Source organism: Myxocyprinus asiaticus, chromosome 42 (genome assembly GCF_019703515.2).
Source record: "Myxocyprinus asiaticus isolate MX2 ecotype Aquarium Trade chromosome 42, UBuf_Myxa_2, whole genome shotgun sequence".
Taxonomy (NCBI): Eukaryota; Metazoa; Chordata; class Actinopteri; order Cypriniformes; family Catostomidae; genus Myxocyprinus; species Myxocyprinus asiaticus.
Window position 1 is genome coordinate 16,803,861 of NC_059385.1, and position 20,010 is coordinate 16,823,870.

Below are 20,010 nucleotides of genomic sequence, written 5' to 3' on the forward strand. Positions count from 1 at the left end.
TCTGTCTTTAAAATGGATGTGTTTTGAAGCAATAAATCATTTTATGAGATAAACATACACTCTTTCGCGCACACACGCACACACTGTTATGTCAGCCTTTAAAGAGACCAGAGACACAGACGGCCAATGCTCCTGCTGTGCTCTCAAGAATTTGAGATACAGTATTAGGATTTGTCTTCCAGGGAGCTGTAATGGACACAGTGGCCTTCCTTACAAATGTTGGTTTTATACGCTACTGTGCATATAAGGGTAAAGCTTTTATTTTCAGCTAAGGATGAGACATAAATATAGGTTACATGATACAATAACATTTGTAAGATTTGCTCCTGAAAATAACCCTTTTTAATATTCAGTAGACTAATTTAAAACTGACTATATTATGTTCGAATCCTGGGCAAAATATTTGAAATGACAAAAAAAAAATATATGCACTTTTAATATCACCAAAAGGAATAGCAAAAATTATTATTTTTTAAGCTGGTTTCCTTAACTCTCCCTCCATCTCCCATTAGTCAGGCAAACAGAAATCTGGGCTACAAACGCCATTAGTTGAGCCAATGTGGCTGTCATGCTGGTCAGGACGTTTAAACAGAGCAATGTTTTTATAGTGGCAAAAAACCACAGTGTTTTGCTTTTTCTTCAACTTCTGACAATTTCATGTCCCAGTGGCTGATTTTTTTTATTTATTACAACAAACTGTATTTAGAGATTTTACAGTTTTAGCCTTGTCCCAGACCCAAACTATGAAAATCTATTAATAAAATAATTACATGTTTAAAACTATGATAATATAAACAGAGAGTGAAATAAACCATTACAATATTTATTGTGTTTTTGTGGTGTCCTTTCCACCACACCAAACAATTTAGCTCCTAATAAATTGATCCAAGTCAACAAAAGTGTAAGTGAAGAGCATGCATGAGATAAAATAACAGACAAGTGATGTTTGAAGAAAACAAAGAAAAATCAAAGTAAAAATCACTTGTGCCTTATCACAAATTAGCCTTGGTGGCAGCCAACATATTTAAATAACTTTAAAATGTTATTTCCATCACCATCATTTCCACCACATAATTCTGTTAAACACAATATAGAATTAGAGATGTTCTGGAAATGACAGTGGTGGGAATTTTCAAGACTTTCAGAAAAAAGAAATGACTTCAGTCTTCTGTGATGTATGTACATTCACTGCTGGAAATTATTAAAGGGATAGTCCACCCAAATATGAAAATTCTCTCATCATTTACTCACCCTCATGCCATCCAAGATGTATATGACTTTCTTTCATCTGCTGAACACAAAAGATTTTTAGAAGAATATCTCAGCTCCATAAAATGCAAGTGAATGGGTGTAAAATTTTGAAGCTCCAAAATCCACATAAGGGCAACATAAAAGTACTCCAGATGTCTCTGGTGGTTAAATTTATATCTTCAGAAGAGATATGATAGGTGTGGGTGAGAAACAGATCAATATTTAAGTCCTTTTTTACTATTAATTCTCCTCAGTGTTCAGTCATCCTCTACTTCCATTTCACTTTCCCATTCTTCTGTTTTTGGTGATTCACATTCTTCATGCATATCTACTAGGCAGGAAGAAGGATTTGTGATAAAAAATAAAATAAAAAATGTATCTGTTTCTCACCCACACCTATCATATATTGTTTGAAGATATGAATTTAACCACTGGAGTCCTATGGATTATGACTCCCTTTATGTGGATTTGGAGCTTCAAAATTCAGGCACCCATTCAATTGCATTGTGAGGACCTAAAGAGCTGAGATAATCTTCTAAAAATCTTAATTTCTGTTCTGCAGAATAAAAAAAGTCATACATATCTGGGATGCCAGGAGAGAGTAAATCATGAGAGAATTTTAATTTTTGGGTGAACTTTCCCTTAAAAAAGTGTGAAAATGTTTCCAGAGTGCTAAAAATGTCAGAAGTTGAAGAAACATCCATTTACACTTTTTGTTTTCTCAGGGAAATAAACCTACAAATGGCTCACTTATAGTTGCATATTAAGATGGGATAAGAGAAGGTATTTTTTTACATCGAAAAATAGCATACTTCATCTTCAGGCAAGTTGCAACTTGGTACCTTGATACAACCAAATAAAGGTTTTTATCGAAATGATTTTTTTAAGAAAACCAAATCAACAAATTTTTATTTTTTATTTTTTACTTTGTGTCCTAAGTGTCTGTTGATGCCATACATAGTCATGACAGTAATTTGCTTAATGTCTGGCTCTGGTCCAACTGTGAAGAGCAGGATTGTTACCAGGCTTATATTTTATTTTTTTAATTTTTTTTTACATCTACATAAATCTAATAATTATTATACAACCCAGTATGAATGACTTTATGAATTATCATTCTTTGTGGATATTTTATTAATTTTAAGCTGCATCAGCTCATTCCTATGAGTGGTTTAGAATAATCACACATTCTGGAAATGTTGCAGTGTTGACTGAGGGAATATGCAGTGCTGGTGGAAATATTACGCAGGCCATGTGTGTGAAATAAATCCTTTTAGATTTGGATCCCTGTGGCCTCTGATGTATGTTCAGGACTGTGAAATGCCACTGCTCTTTGAACATCAGCAGAATTTTCTGAAGTCTGTATAGATATGGTAAATTAGATGCATGGCAACCTGGTTTCCAAGCCCCTGTGCATCTTTTTCCGATTAAAACATTTAATTGATTCACATACTTGAAACAGAAAAGCAAAACATATATTCACCGAATCAATTTTTAGCCGCCATTATTCCCTTTCCCCCTCCCAATCCCCAACCCCACCCTGACCCTCAACACATATCACTGTGGTCACAACTTGAGTTACCCACACACACACAAGAAGAAAGAAATATATATTTTAAAAAAATAATAATAATCACACACATTTAAAATTGCACATCTCTCTCCACTGCCCCTCCCAGAGAGCCCTCCAAAAAGGCCAAATAACTGCCCCATTTTTTATTAAATGAATCTAAGTTGCCTAGCCTTCTACATGACATCTCCTCAAATGCCGCTACCCTGCCCATCTCTGTGCACCACTCTTGAAAAGAGGGAGCTCCAGCCGACTTCCATCCCTTAAGAATGATCTGTCTGCCGATCATAACACTGGCTAAGACCCAATTTCTTATGAATTTATCTCCTATAATAATGACCGCCCCATCGCCTAAAATACAGAGTCTGGGGCAAAATGAAATCTGAGTGCCCAATACGTCACACATAAAACTCTGAATCCTCAACCAAAATTCTTGGATCTTAACACACCACCAAAAAACATAGGTTGTGTCCCCATCTTCTGATTGGCATCACCAGCAGGTGGGTGTTTCTTTAAGACCAAGCCTATACAATCTAGAGGGGGTCCAATAGAATTGATGTAAAATCTTAAATTGCTTAAGGCACACCCTTGCATCTCTAGATGTAGACTTGATATTTTTTAGAATCCTAGCCCACACTCCCTCCTCCAATACCAAGTTTAAATCTTTCTCCCATAATCTCTTGAGAGAATCCGAAGCTCCGTCCTCCAGACTCTGAATTAGCAGGGAGTAATACACTAATGCCTCATGACCTTTTCCAAAAGCAGTAATCACCACTCCCAGAGTATCTGCCACTCTAGGGGGGTGTATGCTACTCCCAAAAATAATACAGAGCAGGTTGCGCAGCTGTAAAGACCTGAAGAATTGAGACCTGGGAATCCCAAAATGTTGAACCATATTTCAAAGGATCTCAACACTCCACTCTTATATAGGTCACCGAGCGTATTAACCTCCCTCACAATCCACTCTGTCCAGCAGAAAGGGGACTTATTAATAAATAATTTGGGATTCAGCCATATGCTCGAAGCAACATTTAAATAAATGTCTGAATTAAATACTCTGTACACTTGTCCATATCGCGTGCAAATGCGAGATAATGGGGTGGAACTTAACTTCTCTGGTTAGTTTGATAGAAATGCTTTGCAACACCAAAATAGGGGCAAGAACTTCCTGTTCAATACAAAACCAGGGAGGGGCTCTCTTAGGTGGAAGAGACCAATGAGCCAAATGTCAGAGACTGAATGCATAATAATAAAACAAAATCTGGGGTGGGCCTAGCCCACCTTTGTCAGTCGGCCTATGTAACTTATTGAAGTGTAATCTGGGACGTTTACCATTCCAAATGAAAGACTTCCTTGTGCTATCAAATTGCTTGAAATAAAAGAGGGGGACATCTATAGGGAGAGATTGTAGCAGGTAGTTGAATTTTGGAATACAATTCATTTTAATAACATTAACCTTCCCAGTCATAGATAAATGTAATGAAGCCCACCTGCTCACATCGCTCGAAAACCTTTTTATTAAAGGGTCAAAATTAACTCTAACTAAATCACCCAAATTTGCTGGGAATAAAATATCCAAATATTTAATGCCCTGTTTGGGCCACTGGATGGCACCTGGCTGAAAAGCCGTTGCCAGGCAGTACATCGTTAGAGCCAAAACTTTGGATTTAGACCAATTAACTCTGTATCCTGAGAACTTAGAAAAGGAATGAATAATTCTGTGGAGGCAAGGCATAGATCTAGTATGGTCGAAGACAAATAATAAAATATCATATGTGTAAAGCAGAAGCTTATGTGCCACACCTCCCGCCACCACCCCTGGAAAATCATCATCCTTTCTTACCACGACTGCTGATGGTTCCAGGGCAAGACAGAACATAAAGGGGGAAAGAGGGCAACCCTGTCGGGTGCCCCTATCCAGAATAAAATAATCTGAAATTAATCCATTCGTTTGAACCGCCACTACCAGGTGTCTATAAAGTAATTTAATCCACCCAATAAAAGTATTCCTGAACCCGTACATTTCCAAAATTCTAAAAAGATTATCCCATTCTACCATATCAAACACCTTTTCGGCGTCGAGTGAGATGGCAGTTACCAGAGTCTGATCGTTCGCCACTGCCCACATGACATTAATGAAACGCCTAATGTTTTCAGAAGAGTTACGGCCCCCAGATAAACACCACCTGATCTATATGTATAAGAGATGTCATAGCTTAATCAGTTAGCCAAAATTTTGGACAATATTTTAACATTTAGCTGGATCAGGGAAATTGGATGGTAACTCATACACTCACTTGGATCTTTGTCCTTTTTAAGAATCAGACTGATCCGGGCTTGTGTCATGGTTGGCGGAAGCTTTCCATTCTTTAATGCTTCCATAAAAACTTCTAGCAAAAGTGGAGCCAGTTCTGTAGCATAAGATCTAAAAAATTCAGCAGCAAGGCCATCTGGCCCCGGAGTCTTTTCTGTAGGCAAGGCCTTAATTACCTCGCCAAGCTTCTCCAAGTTTATCTCAGAATCAAGAAAAATTTTTTGCTCAGCCATCAGTTTAGGAAGTTCCAATGGTTCCACAAATTTTCTAATATCCTCTTCAGTAGATGAAGACATGGAACTATAAAGATCAAGATACAATTCTTTAAAAGCATTGTTAATATCAATGGCCGAGGTAAATATTTCACCACCAGTAGATTTCACCAAGGTAGAAAAAGACTCTCTCTGTTTTATATATCTAGCCAGAAGTTTTCCTGTCTTGTCCCCTGACTCAAAGTATGATTGTCTTGCCCTGAATAGCCAAAACTCTACCTTCCATGACAAAATATTTCAATCGGGTCAGTTTTCTGTGGCCATTAGACGACATTCGGTGCTTCAGCTCTGCCTCGGCACTTTTAATATTCCCTTCCAATTCCACGAGTTCTTGTGCTTTGGATTTTTCCATGAATGCGGCATACGGTATGATCCAGCTCCTAAGAACCGCCTTAAGTGCCTCCCAAGCCACGCCCACAGAGGATACTGAGGACCAGTTGGTCTCCATATAGACATTGATTTTAGCCTTTAATATTTGTTGGAATTCAGGATTTTGCAAAAGGGATACAGCGCCAACTATATGATTTCCTTTTCTCCATATGTGGCAACACCTCTAAACATACCAGAGCATGATCTGAGACTAAAATGTTTCCAATTGAGCAATCAGCAACTGATGAAATGAGGGACTTGGATATAAAAAAAAAAAAATCTATTCTTGAGGAAATCTTATGGACTGATGAAAAAAATTTATAGATTCATCTATAAAACTGTCCTGAATGTGTGTTACTCTACAAAATAAACTCCAGCCGCTAGGCGGAACCAGCACAAAAAAAGCACACAGATTCCTCAAACAGTCAAACGAATGTTCAGTGAGGTGATCCACTCGGCTGCAACATTAGTGCAAACATGTGACTTAATCACTCCAATGTCTTTGCAAGAAATACTCCACAAAACAAACTCCAGCCAATAGGAGGAATAAGTGCAAAGAGCATATAGATTCATCCATAAAACTGTCCTGAAGGTGTGTTACTCTACAAAATAAACTCCAGCCGCTAGGCGGAAACCAGCACAAAAAAAAAAAAAGCGCTCAGTTTCCTCAAACAGTCAAGCAAAAATTCAGTGAGTCGGTCCACTCGGCTGCAACGTGAGTACAACAAGAAGACTTACTCCATTGACTTTATGAAGTATATCACTTGCTGTGGGCATGTGAAGGTTTTACAGCCATCTTTAGCATCTATTCTCAATTTGGCCGGGAATATCAGTGCAAAAGCGACCTTCCGTTGATGTAAAAGTTTCTTGTATTCCTTGAATCGATCATGTTTCTCTCTTGTTAAATTCACAAAGTCTGGGAACAAGAAAATGCTGTGGTTTTTCCAAGAAAGTTTACTTCTCGCCTCGCGTAACACAAGATCTTTATCGGATGATCTCAGAAATTTGGCCAGAATTGATCGGGGCCTGTCTCCCTCCGCAGAACGCTGAGCAGGAACCCTGTGAGCTTACTCGATTTCCAGCTTATGGCCTGCTATGTCGAGCAGATTCGGAAGGAGCCCATCCAGGAATTACACCATATCCTGTCCCTCTTCGCCCTCAGGAATTCCGACAGTACGTACGTTATTCCACCGGCTACGGTTCTCCCTGTCCTCCAACTTCTCCTAGACACGCTCCAAATCCACCTTGGTCGCTAGCGGATTAGCAGATAATTCTCTCTCCGATGACTCCAGGTAATCGATCCGTTTCTCGACATCCCCCACTCTTGTAACCACCTCAGCGAACTTCACCTCCATGGCAGTGATCGATCAGCGTATCACAGCAAGATCCTCCAAGTCAGCAACGACTTTCATCAGCATTGCCGACATGTTCAGCATCATTAAAACTAGCAAAGTGCGCAGAGCTCGCCGTTCACACTCGCATGACATCACGTGACCTCCCCCTGTACATCTTTTTAAACTGCCTGCACGTGTGTGAAGTATTCGTCAAATTACTAATGACTTGATCAAGTCATCAAACAGCAATTTTATTTTTTATTTTCCCGGAAATTTACATCAGAACATACTTTTATTGCGCCTTTTGTAGATTAAACATGAAACAACAATAAATAATTTCAAGCATTTAGAATGATCCCCATTAGAAAATCTAAGGGTTCTATCACAGAAGCAGAGAGAGAGAGTGGAGAACACCTAATGTCTCTCTCTCTCTCTCACTCTCTCTCTCTCTCTCTCTTTGGTAAAAAACCAAGAGCATTGGTATGCATGCTGACTCTATCCTTTGTGTTTTCTTGTGTTTGTCAGAAGGGATGTGTTTGAACAAGATTTCATGAATTTGAATGAGAAAGAAGGTTTTTCTGTGATGATGCATTTGGCGTATGTGTGTTTGCAGAAATCATTGTGATGTCTTTATGAGAAGTGTGTGGAATACATCACAGAGACTGAGCTGTTGAAAGGACAGAGACAAAGTGAAAGAGTGCCAGAGATGACCTCAGTATACTGTATGTGCTAGTTTGGCTGTGTGTTTGAATGTGTGTGTACATGCATTTGTTTGTTATGTGTTTATGTTACAGATTTTAATGATCAATTAATAAATGTTTGTCTGGCAGATGTACATATTTGATATTGCGCCCCGAGTGTTTATAATTACCTGAAAGGGTTTTATAGAAAAGTTAGTTCTATTCCTGTAGTCTGATTGGACAAGTGGCATTCCATAGAGGGCTGAAATTTAGTATAGCAGCATTTGAAACGCTTCACTGGTTGTAACACTCAGCCTTTTCTGTGTTTGCAGAGTTCCGGACAGGCTGACAGTTTACGCGTTGCTTCATGACACACAGCAGTTGGTCCTGTTTTGGCTTAATTTGCAACTAGTTTCATTAGTGAAGCAAAATTAGACAAAATAACTGGTCATATTGTGTCTAAAATATAAGAAGTTATTTTCAGTATTAAAGGAATATTCTGGGTTTATTACAAGTTAAGATCAAATGACAGCATTTGTAACAATGTTAATTACCATAAATAAAATAATTTAGACTCATCCCTTCTCTAAAAAAAAGCACAAATCTGGGTTACAGTGAGGCACTTACAATGGAAGTGAATTGGGCCAATCCATAAACATTAAAATACACACTGTTTCAAAAGTATAGCCACAAGACGTAAACAAAATGCGTTTTAATATGATTGTAGTGTGATAAAATCACTTACTAACCTTTTCTGTGTAAAGTTTTAGCCAATTTTACAATTTTGTTGCGTAAACCCTTAAACGACTGTAAAAACGATGATTTTTTACTTTACAGCACAAATAATACACTAGTTAACAGACAAATTAATGTAAGTGCTTTTTTTATTATAAGCGTCATATTACTGCATTTAAACCCACCATTAATTTGCCCATTCACATCTATTGTAAGTGCCTCAATGTAACAGATTTTTCTTTTCTTTTTTCTTTCTTTTTTTTTAAAAAAAAGGAGGGATGATGCGAAATACATTTTTATGGTAATCATCAGTATGCCACAAATCCTGTCGATTGAGCTTGACTTGTATTAAACCCGGAATATTCCATTAACTTCTAGCATATAGAATTGTCCTATAAAATCAACATCACATGCTGATGTGCTGAATCTCAGTACAACTATTCAGTACAGCAGCACTCTTAAGCTAGTGTTGCTTATTACATGACTGTCTGGAATACTCTATTCTGATTGGTCATTGCGACATCTAGGGGTCTGATATTTCTGAATAATAACCCCACATCCGGGGACTACCTGAGGATTGTGAATTATCTTTCCTACTTCTTGTATCACCCTGCGATCTCTACAAGTAAGCTAATAAAATGATTTAACTCAGTCAGTATTTTATTAGATGGAATTGAGCTGTTTCTAGACTCTGTGATTTCTTCTCACATAATAACTTGATTTTAACATCAATATTTAATGTCCATTTATTTATTTATTTGGTAGGTAGCATGTAATAAGCGATTGTCACAAAATAAACCCCTTCAGGCTGATACAAGACCCCTCCGCTTCATTTTGTGATAACGAGCGGTTGACTGTATGCAACACATAAAGGACGGGCAAGGATGAGGCGGGAACCGGCTGAACAGTAAACAAAGTTTTAATGTCAAACTTAAAACCAACATAAACATACATGCAAAGCAAGATGCCAGCTCGCGCCTCTGCTGGCGAACGGAACCACTCCTCCTCTTCTCAGCAGACGTCCGCGGTTCCTTCGGCTCTCAGTGGCCGGCGGCGACCCCTCTGTCCCCTGGCGGATGGCAGTGGCGAGGACTCCGCGACAGTGCATCCCTCCTCCCTCCCGGGTTTCGGCATCACTGTAACACATAAAGGACGGGCAAGGAAGAGGTGGGAACCGGCTGAACAGTAAACATAAAGTTTTAATGTCAAACTTAACTTAAAACCAACATAAACAAACATGCAGCGCCCGCGTGCGTCTTTCTCTCTCGAACCGGTGTCTCCGGCCGCCCCTTTATCTCACTCTCCCGCTGATCAGCTGATTCAGCGCCGGCCGTGCTCCATCACGGCCTGGCCATGCCCTCCTCCTCGTCACACTGTACATTATCCCATCATTACAGATTAAAATGAACGATATCAATGTAACTGAGTAATTTAACTATAACTTGCCTTGATTGATCATAATCATCTTACTCAGTTGAGTGAAAGCAAGTGGAACATTTTCATCATCAACTTTAAAAATGGATTGTGATCATTCAAAAGTGCATTATATTTATAAGCTGTCTTTCCCCCTTTGCTTTTGCTAATATTTACTTTTTTTGAACTATTATGTTGGTTCTTTTACCAAGATAATAAGAATAATGCTGGATAAAACCCCCAACAAAGCCATCCTAAGATCGCCAGCATTCAGTGTGTTCTTGCTGTAATGTTTCTTGCTCTTGATCATTGAGCCAGAGCATTCTGTCTTCATCGAGATGAGAATGACAAGCCCTAAATGTTGTTAACTGTAGAGTTAGAGCTGTCAGATATGCAACATTTCATTAACTGAACATTTCCTGGAATGATACAAACAATATTTTTTTTCACCCCAAAAATACCTGACTGAAAACAGAAGAAAGTTTGGGAGCCTTCATGGATGATTATAAGGCCAGGTACACTTTTTCTAATGGTTTTGCTTCATTATTAACATGAGACAGGACATTTGAATTTTTTGTAAATGCACAAATAGAAGTGTGATTGTACAGTCTTTTTAAGTAGTTTGAGTTTTTGGTTTCTAAATTGCCATTTAATTTTAATGATTTCGGTAGCAAATAATTAATTGCACAAAATACATTGAGAGAGAGAATGCACACACAGCAGCTGCCTTTATCCCTCTCCTCGGCTTATTAGCCCGATTGGGGGCTGGGCATGCGTAGTCACGGCCCGGCCCCACCCTTGTCCTCATCACACTGTCAAATAGATTTATTTATTTCTTCAGAAAGACAATAAAACAACAAGCTTTTTAGATTCTGTAAGCAATTTTAGCCATTTTTAAACTTCAGCAAGACTGAGCCATTGAATTAGACATCCCTCTCTTTCCAAAACCAAAGACTGTTGTACCATTGAGACGTCACCAATCAAAAGATTGAGACGTCACCAATCAAAAGAGCAGCAGTGTCTTCTCAGGTTTGTCAAACACAAAAGTAGCAAAACAGTGCCTTCAACTGACAAGTGCAATGAATCTGAATATAGCGTTAAACCTAAGTGATCCACTTTAACTACCATACAATGAAAATGTGCAAATTGATTGGCTTCTGATTGGCTGATCAAAGAAGGTTTCCGTGGCCTTTGTTCTCATTTTTGTTTGCTGTTTACACAGTCTAGTGCTGTCAAAGAGACCCACCGGTAGGGGCGCGGTAACAGGGAAGGTTAGGACGATTCTAAGGGCCCAGGACAAACATGGGGCCCAGCAGAACTCCGAGTCTTTTCCTGCATGATTTTCTCAAATGTGCTTCGCATCGAGCGTGTCTAAACGCGACTAGATGCAGCTGTTGTCACGGAGATGGTGCACAACCGCGAAAGGCGTTTGTTTAGCCCATCTCTGCACACACCCCCTAGTCCCCACAGGTTGCGTATTTGTTGCAATGCACATTAAATCTCTAAAAATCTCATTCTCCACAATATTAATCGGCCTTCAGACTGTGGCTATCTGCTTTGATACAGCAATTGTGAAGCCGCATTCACTATTCGTGTCAGGGCATTAATGCCAGCATCAAGCACCCCTTTAAACTCTATATGAAAAGCACTTGCAGACAATGTCTCATTCTGTGTTTTGGTAAGAGTAAAGACTTGACGTGCTTCTGTGGTAATTAAATTGCGGCTTACTGAGGCTAAATAATTACTTGATTTTTTTGTCACAAGTCCCAACTGGGCTTATTTTGTACAACAAATAACGTTAAGAGGTCCTTTTCCCATCACTTGGTCACTGACACGAATCGATGTTGTGTTTTGGTGCAATGTGTTGGCAGACACATCGCAAAGGTTCCGACCTATTCCAACCACTGCAGTGTTTATAACTCACACAGTGCTTAAGAAAATGTTAGATTCTTCTGTCAAATCAAATGTGTTAATCGTGATTAAGAAAAACTAAGGCGTTAAACGTTTTAAAGGGGCATTCAGTAGTTCTCTAGCTAGCGCTAGCATTGCTCTTCTTCGTGTACTTCAAGTACTGATGTTACAGTGGTGTTAGACGTTATACTGCCATCTTTCGACGTGGATCAGCATGATCGTCTCTGCTGTACCCGTCAACTTTGGATTATAATTTTCAGCTGGAAAATGTCTGCGTTTGAGGTTATTTCTAAAGTTATTTATTACTCCTATATTATAATTGCTTTGCCTAAAAACAAATGTCAGAAATCAAGTGAACATGCCTCTATTGTTAAGGATAGATTATTATTGTCCCTTATATCAATAATCTTTGTAGACTGTCTACGTTTCACGTTATTTCTAAAGACAGTTATTACCTTTATTAGAGAACTACTTAGCGTAACATAAACCTCAATTATCTAGCGATACAGAATGTTATGGTAAAGGAAACATTAGAATTGTTTTTGATGATCAAATTTAGCATGTCCATAAATACTGTATTTGAAGAACTTGTTTTATTTCCAAGCAGCCAACGTCATGGTTTACAAAAAATCCACAACAATTGCTGGGCCAAGCTACTTTGCACTAAACTAATGAAGACGTAGATGCCTTACCATTACTGTTTTTTGCCTTTGCCGGTCTTTCTGTCTTCTTGCTTGAAGTTGCTTCAGACCTTTTTTTGCTTCTTCGGCAGTACAGCTACTGGATCTCCCGTTGTCTCCACTGCTAAATCACGATAAATATGTATGTTCCATTGTGTTCTGTCACCATGACAAATTCCTTGTGTGTGTAAGCATACTTGGCAATAAAGCTCGTTCTGATTCTTTTCACTCTTTGCGTCACCAAACAGCAATGTTCTAAGCATAACCAAGAATATCTACACAGGCGGCAGCCAGTGAGCGTGAGGATGCTCTTCTTCTACGTTTAGTGAAACACCGCGGGTCATGTGATTTCAACATAGCAAAACACATTGAAGGGGGTGACCCGCACAATGTAGAATAAAGCACTTTTTATAGAAAACTGTTATGAGTACAGTCTTCATCTCATGTGAGTGTACACCATTCGGACCAAACTTCACAAAAATACAATTCATTCGTTAATGTGTACAACTTTTTATATTGGCTCTAAACTATTGAATGCACCTTTAAATTAATCGCATGCATTAATGCATTCATTTTGACAGCTCTAACATAAACACATGATTAATGTAGTCTAGGTTATGTTTTATTTTACCTTGAGTAATTGTATAAATGTGTTTTGAGCATGAGGGCATGACACACAACCTGTCCCTGTTGACATCTGCCTAATGACATATAAATTTGTGCCAAAATAGAAAGTAAAATGAGGACTATGGTTAAAATTGCTTGAAGAGACTTTCACATTTTGTTCTAGAAAACAAATTACACACAGTCATATCTCAAATATTTATTTTAAAGCTACTGTGTCTTTTAAAAATGCATGTTGCTATCACAGTGCTAATTAGGGACTACAGCTACCATCAGCATGTGAGGTTTGTGCTTTACAATATGGATGACTGTTGAAGTCCTTATTTACCGAGCAACATGTTCCGTTTATTTACAGCAACATGCTGAGATATGACAGTAAGTAATTTATGTTCTAGAACAATTCTCTTACAGTCTCTTCAAATAAGTTTCACCACAGATCTTAATTTGAAATTCACTATTCTTCAAATCTATTGGAAATTCCTGTGGGAACCCATGTCGAAGTAGCCTTCCGGGTTTGCTTACAAATTGATGTCATGGCTGAACAGCTCTTTATTTTGCTATCTAATTATGCATGATAATGGTTAGTTGCATTTTATTATTTGCATTTAGCATTATTTGATCCCTGCTGTCCACAACCCGGTCAGAACTGACCTTCGTTTTTGGGTCATGACCCACCAGTTAAGAACCACTGCTTATTACCAAACATGACCTAAGCTGCCCTATCACCTAGCAACTTTGCACCAAACAGCTTTGTATCACTTTCAGTTCCATTTTCATTGATTTCATATACCACAGTGTACTCAGTGTAAAGTTCATTTAGCTGATCATTCAAAATAATGTAGACACTTCAAGACCAGCAGCAATTTAGAGCTGCATTGAACTTGCCTCTCTGTATAGAGACATAACTTCCAACACATCTTTGAGATGTTAATTTTGGTAAAAAGTTGAAGAGTTAAGTAATGTAGAAATTGACTGTAATTGCACACAGGCTCAGAAGAGTAGAAATTACAGCTGTTATCTAAAAATCTCTTTTGTTTTCTTCAGAAAGCCACCACTTTCTGAATGAAAGGCCTACTCTTTCCTTTATCACTCAGTTCCTGGGGAATGTGAGAATGAATTAAATGGTGAGAAAGAAAGAGAGTGAAAGACCCTGGGAGCTAAAAAGCAAAAATACAATGTATCCAAATGCACAATCCTGGAATGGAGGCAATTACCTATAATTCAGCTAATTTACATCAGTTTGAATGTAAAAACTGCTAAACGACTTCACTTGTACTGTGTGCAGAATTTTAATGTTAACCAAACCAGATTGTTGACACTCAAATTAGACCTTCCATAGTAACTTCCTGTACTGTATGGTTTTATCTGAACTCTATGGTCTGTAGTTGTCTGAAGCAGGTCCATTTTGTAGTCCTTAATCTGTGCCAAAAGTTTTTGTTTTCTCCTAAAACATCACTGCCCCTTAGTGTTCATGCTAGTGCTAGGGCAGGGCGTCTTTGAACTGTCTGTTGATCAAAGCCAAAGAGGCTTTGCATACTATGTATGTCACCTGTCACCCACCTTGGTTCTGGGAGAAGGATAAAATAAGACATGTTCCACATTAAACTTTCATAAACTGCATAAATTAACCATTCTCTGAGAATATTGTCAGCTGGTGGAGTTTTAACCTTAAAAGTGAACTGGGAGTTCTCTTATACTGTATACTGTAAGTGCTACTGTATGTATACCAAGAAAGTTGTTCCTTGTGCCTAAATGGTGCTTGTTTAAAAAAAAAATAAAAATACAGAGTAGAATATTTTCGCAGTTGTTATTACGTCATATGTTTGGGTCACAGAGACAAGGCCCACTTTCCCAGACGCTGTATGTCTGAAATGAATTCATACTGCTCACCTGCCTACCTAAAGAATGTACTTTTTTACTGGCAGAGAAAATGCAGTACATACTCTTACAGTACATGATTTCGGATGCAGCTTAGGTGAAAAGTTTTACTTCTGAAGCTGAAAAATTTTGTAAAATGTATGAGCACGTTGTTGAATCTTTGGCACATAAGAGCTTCAGTTTTCGGATGAAATGTCCACAGAGTGGCGGCAAAAGTGAGTTGTATGTTTAGTTTTAAATGATGTAATACATTCAGCAGGAATGCATATTTTATTAACCATAGACCCTAACCCAAACCTAAACATAAAAGGTCAGTGGAGTAAAAATGTAATTTTAGAGCAAAAGTGCAACCTTTGAATTGCGCTCACCATTGTTTACTCTGACTCTAAAGTTGCTCGTGCAACACACTATCAGTAGCACTAGAGGAAAATGGGGAGGGAGTGATCAAGCTTGAATTGATGCAAAAATGTCTGACGGCACTTGTCAGTAATTCGGCAGAATGGGGTCGATTTCAAGGTACAGGAACTTTTGAAAGCAACATGTCGAATTTTATCATTTGATCGTTTTGAACCCTAGATATGAAACTTTGGTGTGTAACTTGTCCCACACTGCTTGTGGCATGAATGATCTCAAATCGCACTCAAATAGTGCATGTTGTTTAAGAAAGTTGTGGCTCTGTTATTTTTCTTAATAACCAAACAAATGATTTTCCCTTGGCGGCCAATAAAACAGGTGAGAAAAAAATTTCTTTGGTGGTTTTCACATTGGGCATGTTTATTGAGGTCTGAATCTGAGTGCGATTGTTCCCGGCACCCCCACAGCGTTGGTCTGGTTTCAGAATCACATATGATTCTTACTTTGAAGGAGAGACCCAAGAATATCATGTACTTAGGGGTGGGTACTTTTGACTGACAGTAAGGAAGAAACTAGCTACCACCCAAAATACCCTAGCAACCGCACAGCAATTTGCTAAAATCCACTCAGAACACCTTAACAACAGCATAGCAATGCCTGGACAACCACCCACAACACCTTAGCATCATGGCGGCTAGTTATGTTCTAGTCACAGCACTGTCGCTCTCGTACATGCTCTGGTCACATCCCATTTGGATTATTGTGATTCCCTTCTATTTGGTCTACCACAAAAACTTCAGTATAAATTAAAGATGGTACAAAACTCAGCTGCACGGATTATTTCACAAACTTCTAACTCTGTCCATATAACTCCTATTCTTCAACAACTTCACTGGCTTCCTGTTAAATTTCATATTGAATACAAGATTCTGTTACTGACTTTTAAGGCTCTTCATAGCCTAGCACCTTCCTATCTTCTAGATCTTCTTCATATATATTCTCCTACCCGTAATCTTAGATCCTGCTCCTCTCTCTCTCTTGTGATACCTTCGGTTCGTCTGACTTCTATGGGATCCAGATCCTTTAGCAGTGCTGCTCCATGACTGTGGAACTCTTTACCGCCAGATATCCGTAATTGTGATTGTCTTTCCACTTTCAGGTCTCTCCTCAAAACCCACGTTTTTAAATTGGCTTACTACAAAAAAAACTTTATTTATGAATGTATTCATTTTTATGATTATGCATATTTTCATTTGTGATTTTAGATTTGTATCTTTTATGTTCTTATTGTAAACTTGATTATGTATGTAAAGTGTCCTTGAGAGTCTTGAAAGGCGCTTATAAATAAAATGTATTATTATTATTATTATGCATGGACAAGCACTTCTCACATTTTCTTCTAAAGATTCAAAAATCTAGTTTATAAAAGAGTGGTGCTGAATTTATGAGCTCCAGATGTTTACTGTTAGTACAAAATGCCTGTAATGACACAAACATCATGGGGGAATAAGAATTCATTAAAGTCGTGGTCTCAGAGGTGAACTGCATAGGCTTGGGACCTCCCTAGAGAACCATTTTCCAATGAATAGAAATAAAGCATTATGCATGCTCAAGTAACCATCATGGTGCCAAAAAGATGCACGTACATACACAACAAGTGTGTTTGTGTGCCACTTTATCTGCTTATTTTCACTCTGTTACTCATGCTTGTTTTAAAGACAAACTGTAATTCTGTTTTGTTCTAAAGACTACACTGACATTTGCATTAAGCTAGGTTCACACTGTACAATTTTGCCATCTGAGACAAATTTCATGGATCATGAAAGATTTCTCTTGTCATCGGGCAAAATCAACAGTCTTTGTTTGACATGTGGCAGTGTCTGAAATTTTGCATCGTAGTTGTGCTGTGACTGCTCCCACAGTGGTCGGGTAAGATAAAACACTCTGTCAACACAATCAATTGGGACAATTTGGACCAAAGTCTTTTTCTATGGTGTGTGTTGATCATATTGTACAGTCTGACAAGCAACAATCATAAAGGACAGTGAAATAGTAAAGTGTTTTTTTTTTTAATAACAATTAAAATTGTGGTCTGTTCCATATTCTAACAAAATTTTAAGTTTTGGGTGAACTAATAATTTAAATACAGTCAGTGTAAGTGCAGCGTAGTTCTAGCGGGAAGACTAGCAGCTGTACATCATCGCACCATTAACTAGGTAACTCCTAGCCAATCACATGTAAGCCATTGCTTTATAAGTCATTGCTTAATACTCACAATCTATCACATTGCAGTTTCAGTGTGCTAACACAGCAACCTCCCCCACCCCACCACCATCAGTTGAGTCCCGTCCTGCACAGGGGTAGGCTCCTCGCCCCTGCCTTCTATCTCCGGCAGGATATGACAGTTCGGAGTACAACTTCTTCGGACCACCAGATGGGGCTTATGCCAAAGAAAGACATTACATTTATATTTTATATTCATCAAATAAATGTCATCTTAAATTTCACTCAAGTCTGCGAGTCTTCCTGATAGAAATTGGATTTACTTTCTTTATTATGTCACAGTAAATAAACAAGGGGAGACCGGACACTTCCTCAAAAACTAACAGAGAATTGTTTGCTGCCATACTCAGCGTTATCAACTCTTCTTCATGTTAGTGCATCTGTCATGTCTAGAAAAGCTGCAGGCTTCATTCACATCTCTAGCCCTCAATCGGACCCAGTCTGGCCATATCGCTCTATATGAAAGCAATCAGCTTTTCACAGACCGAATCTCCTCTTCTTTGTGGAGCTCTCTGTCCCCGCTCTCCCCGAGGGACTATCTGAACATCAGCGACTGTTATCCACAGGTTTTGCTTCAAGACCTCCTCTTTCCAGTTCAGCTTTCAGAAAGTCTAAAACAAACCACAGAAACTTGGTTTTACTGATTTTCAAATCAAAACTCATCTCAGACACTTTAACATCCCCAATTTATTAATCTTATCCTCATTCACAGTCTTTTCATTAAAGGCCCAATCTGTCACTTTCACTGTTAGAGATTAGCTGTTTATTAGTGAGTTAATGGCCCATTATTTCCTGTTAAGGCCTGTTTGTTGGCAGTCTATGAATAGAGCCCAATTTCAAATGGATGTCCTTCAAATGAATCTTGACGATCTTTATTGTATTTGCAGGTTAAGATGTCCCAGTATCTGTAAAATTGTAAATAAGTAGTAATAAGGTATGACAATGTGCTTGGTGACAGATGCTCATGCATAATTTCAGGCATATATAGCATTTATGCAATGTGGAGTTCATACCATACTGTGTAAAATTAAGGGGTGAATTCACAAACAGTTTTCAAGCCATTTTTGCACAGTATACAGTGCTGAATTTTATTAAAAAGAGATGTTCTTATACATTTTCTGGATTATAGCAGCAATAAATTCATCAAATCATGGAGAATGGTAAATGGTCTGCACTTATATAGCACCTTTTATCCTTAGCAGTTCTACAAAGCACTTTACACTGTGTCTCATTCACCCATTCACACACACACCAATGACAGCAGAGCTGCCATGCAAGGTGCTAACCTGCCATTGGGAGCAACTTGGGGTTCAGTGTCTTGCCCAAGGACACTTCAGCATGTGGAGTCACATGGGCTGGGAATCGAACCGCTAACCCTGCAATTAATAATACCACCTGAGCCACAGCCTCCCACATCACACAATGGAGAAGAGCAATTTGACTGATTGCATTGTAGTCGAGCAAACTTTTTCCATTAACGACCTGCAAGATTGGTAATTGCAGTGTGCAGATTTCCTTCAGCACTATAGTTTTTGCTGTGTTTACACTTGTACCTGATTTGAATTTCTGTGGTGAATTGGGCACTTTAACAACTCGTGCAAATAAACAACCCCATCAGCGGGCGCAATTTGTGCTTACTGAATTCCACCAAGTCTTGATTGGCATGTTCAGGTAACAAAGCCTGATGTTTTGATCATAAATATTTGAATGCATGCCATCAGTCTGTTTTGATCTTGATGACTGTCTGATTTGCATGTGATCAGTGTGAATAGAGCTGCTGTTGTCTGCTGGCCAGTGAATCCAGATCAACTTTGTGTAATTGTAAGAGCTTCGCTGCCAGCATGGGAATTGATTTAAAAATAGCATGTTAAAGGTCAAACGCAGTGTTAGCCAATTAGTCAAATTTCTGGTTACCCGGGAAAAAATGCATGATTTGCCATTTCAGATTTTCTAAATGTAATGAGAATATCTGAATAACATGGTGTAACCTGTTTAGCATGTGACAGTACATACTTGGTACTGACATTTAGAGGCATCATACTGTATAATGGTAGTGTAAATGATTTAAGAGAAATAAGTAACTGCCACTGTGTTCTGCTGTGGTGTGATAATCATATATCAAACTGCATATTTTTAGTTACTATTGAGATTCATTCATAAAAGGTAGTGTTTGTAAGCACAGGTTTTAGAGCAGACCAGGGGTGATCCCAGCCCAGCCAATGGGATTATTTGACACAAACATGAAAAGGAAAATAAGCTTAAATATATTTGCATCAAGGTTCAGTCTCTCGGTATGATATATTTGGTATGATATTTGGTATAATATTCTATTTTAGCGCTAT

At 38.4% G+C, this 20,010-nt stretch overlaps 1 protein-coding gene across 9 annotated transcripts in view; it reads left to right on the plus strand.

Annotated features, from left to right (window-relative positions):
- The window catches only part of LOC127432848 (glutamate receptor ionotropic, kainate 1-like), a 91,681-nt gene that overhangs the window by 2,950 nt on the left and 68,721 nt on the right, over positions 1–20,010 (plus strand). The gene's annotated exons all lie outside the window — the stretch shown is intronic.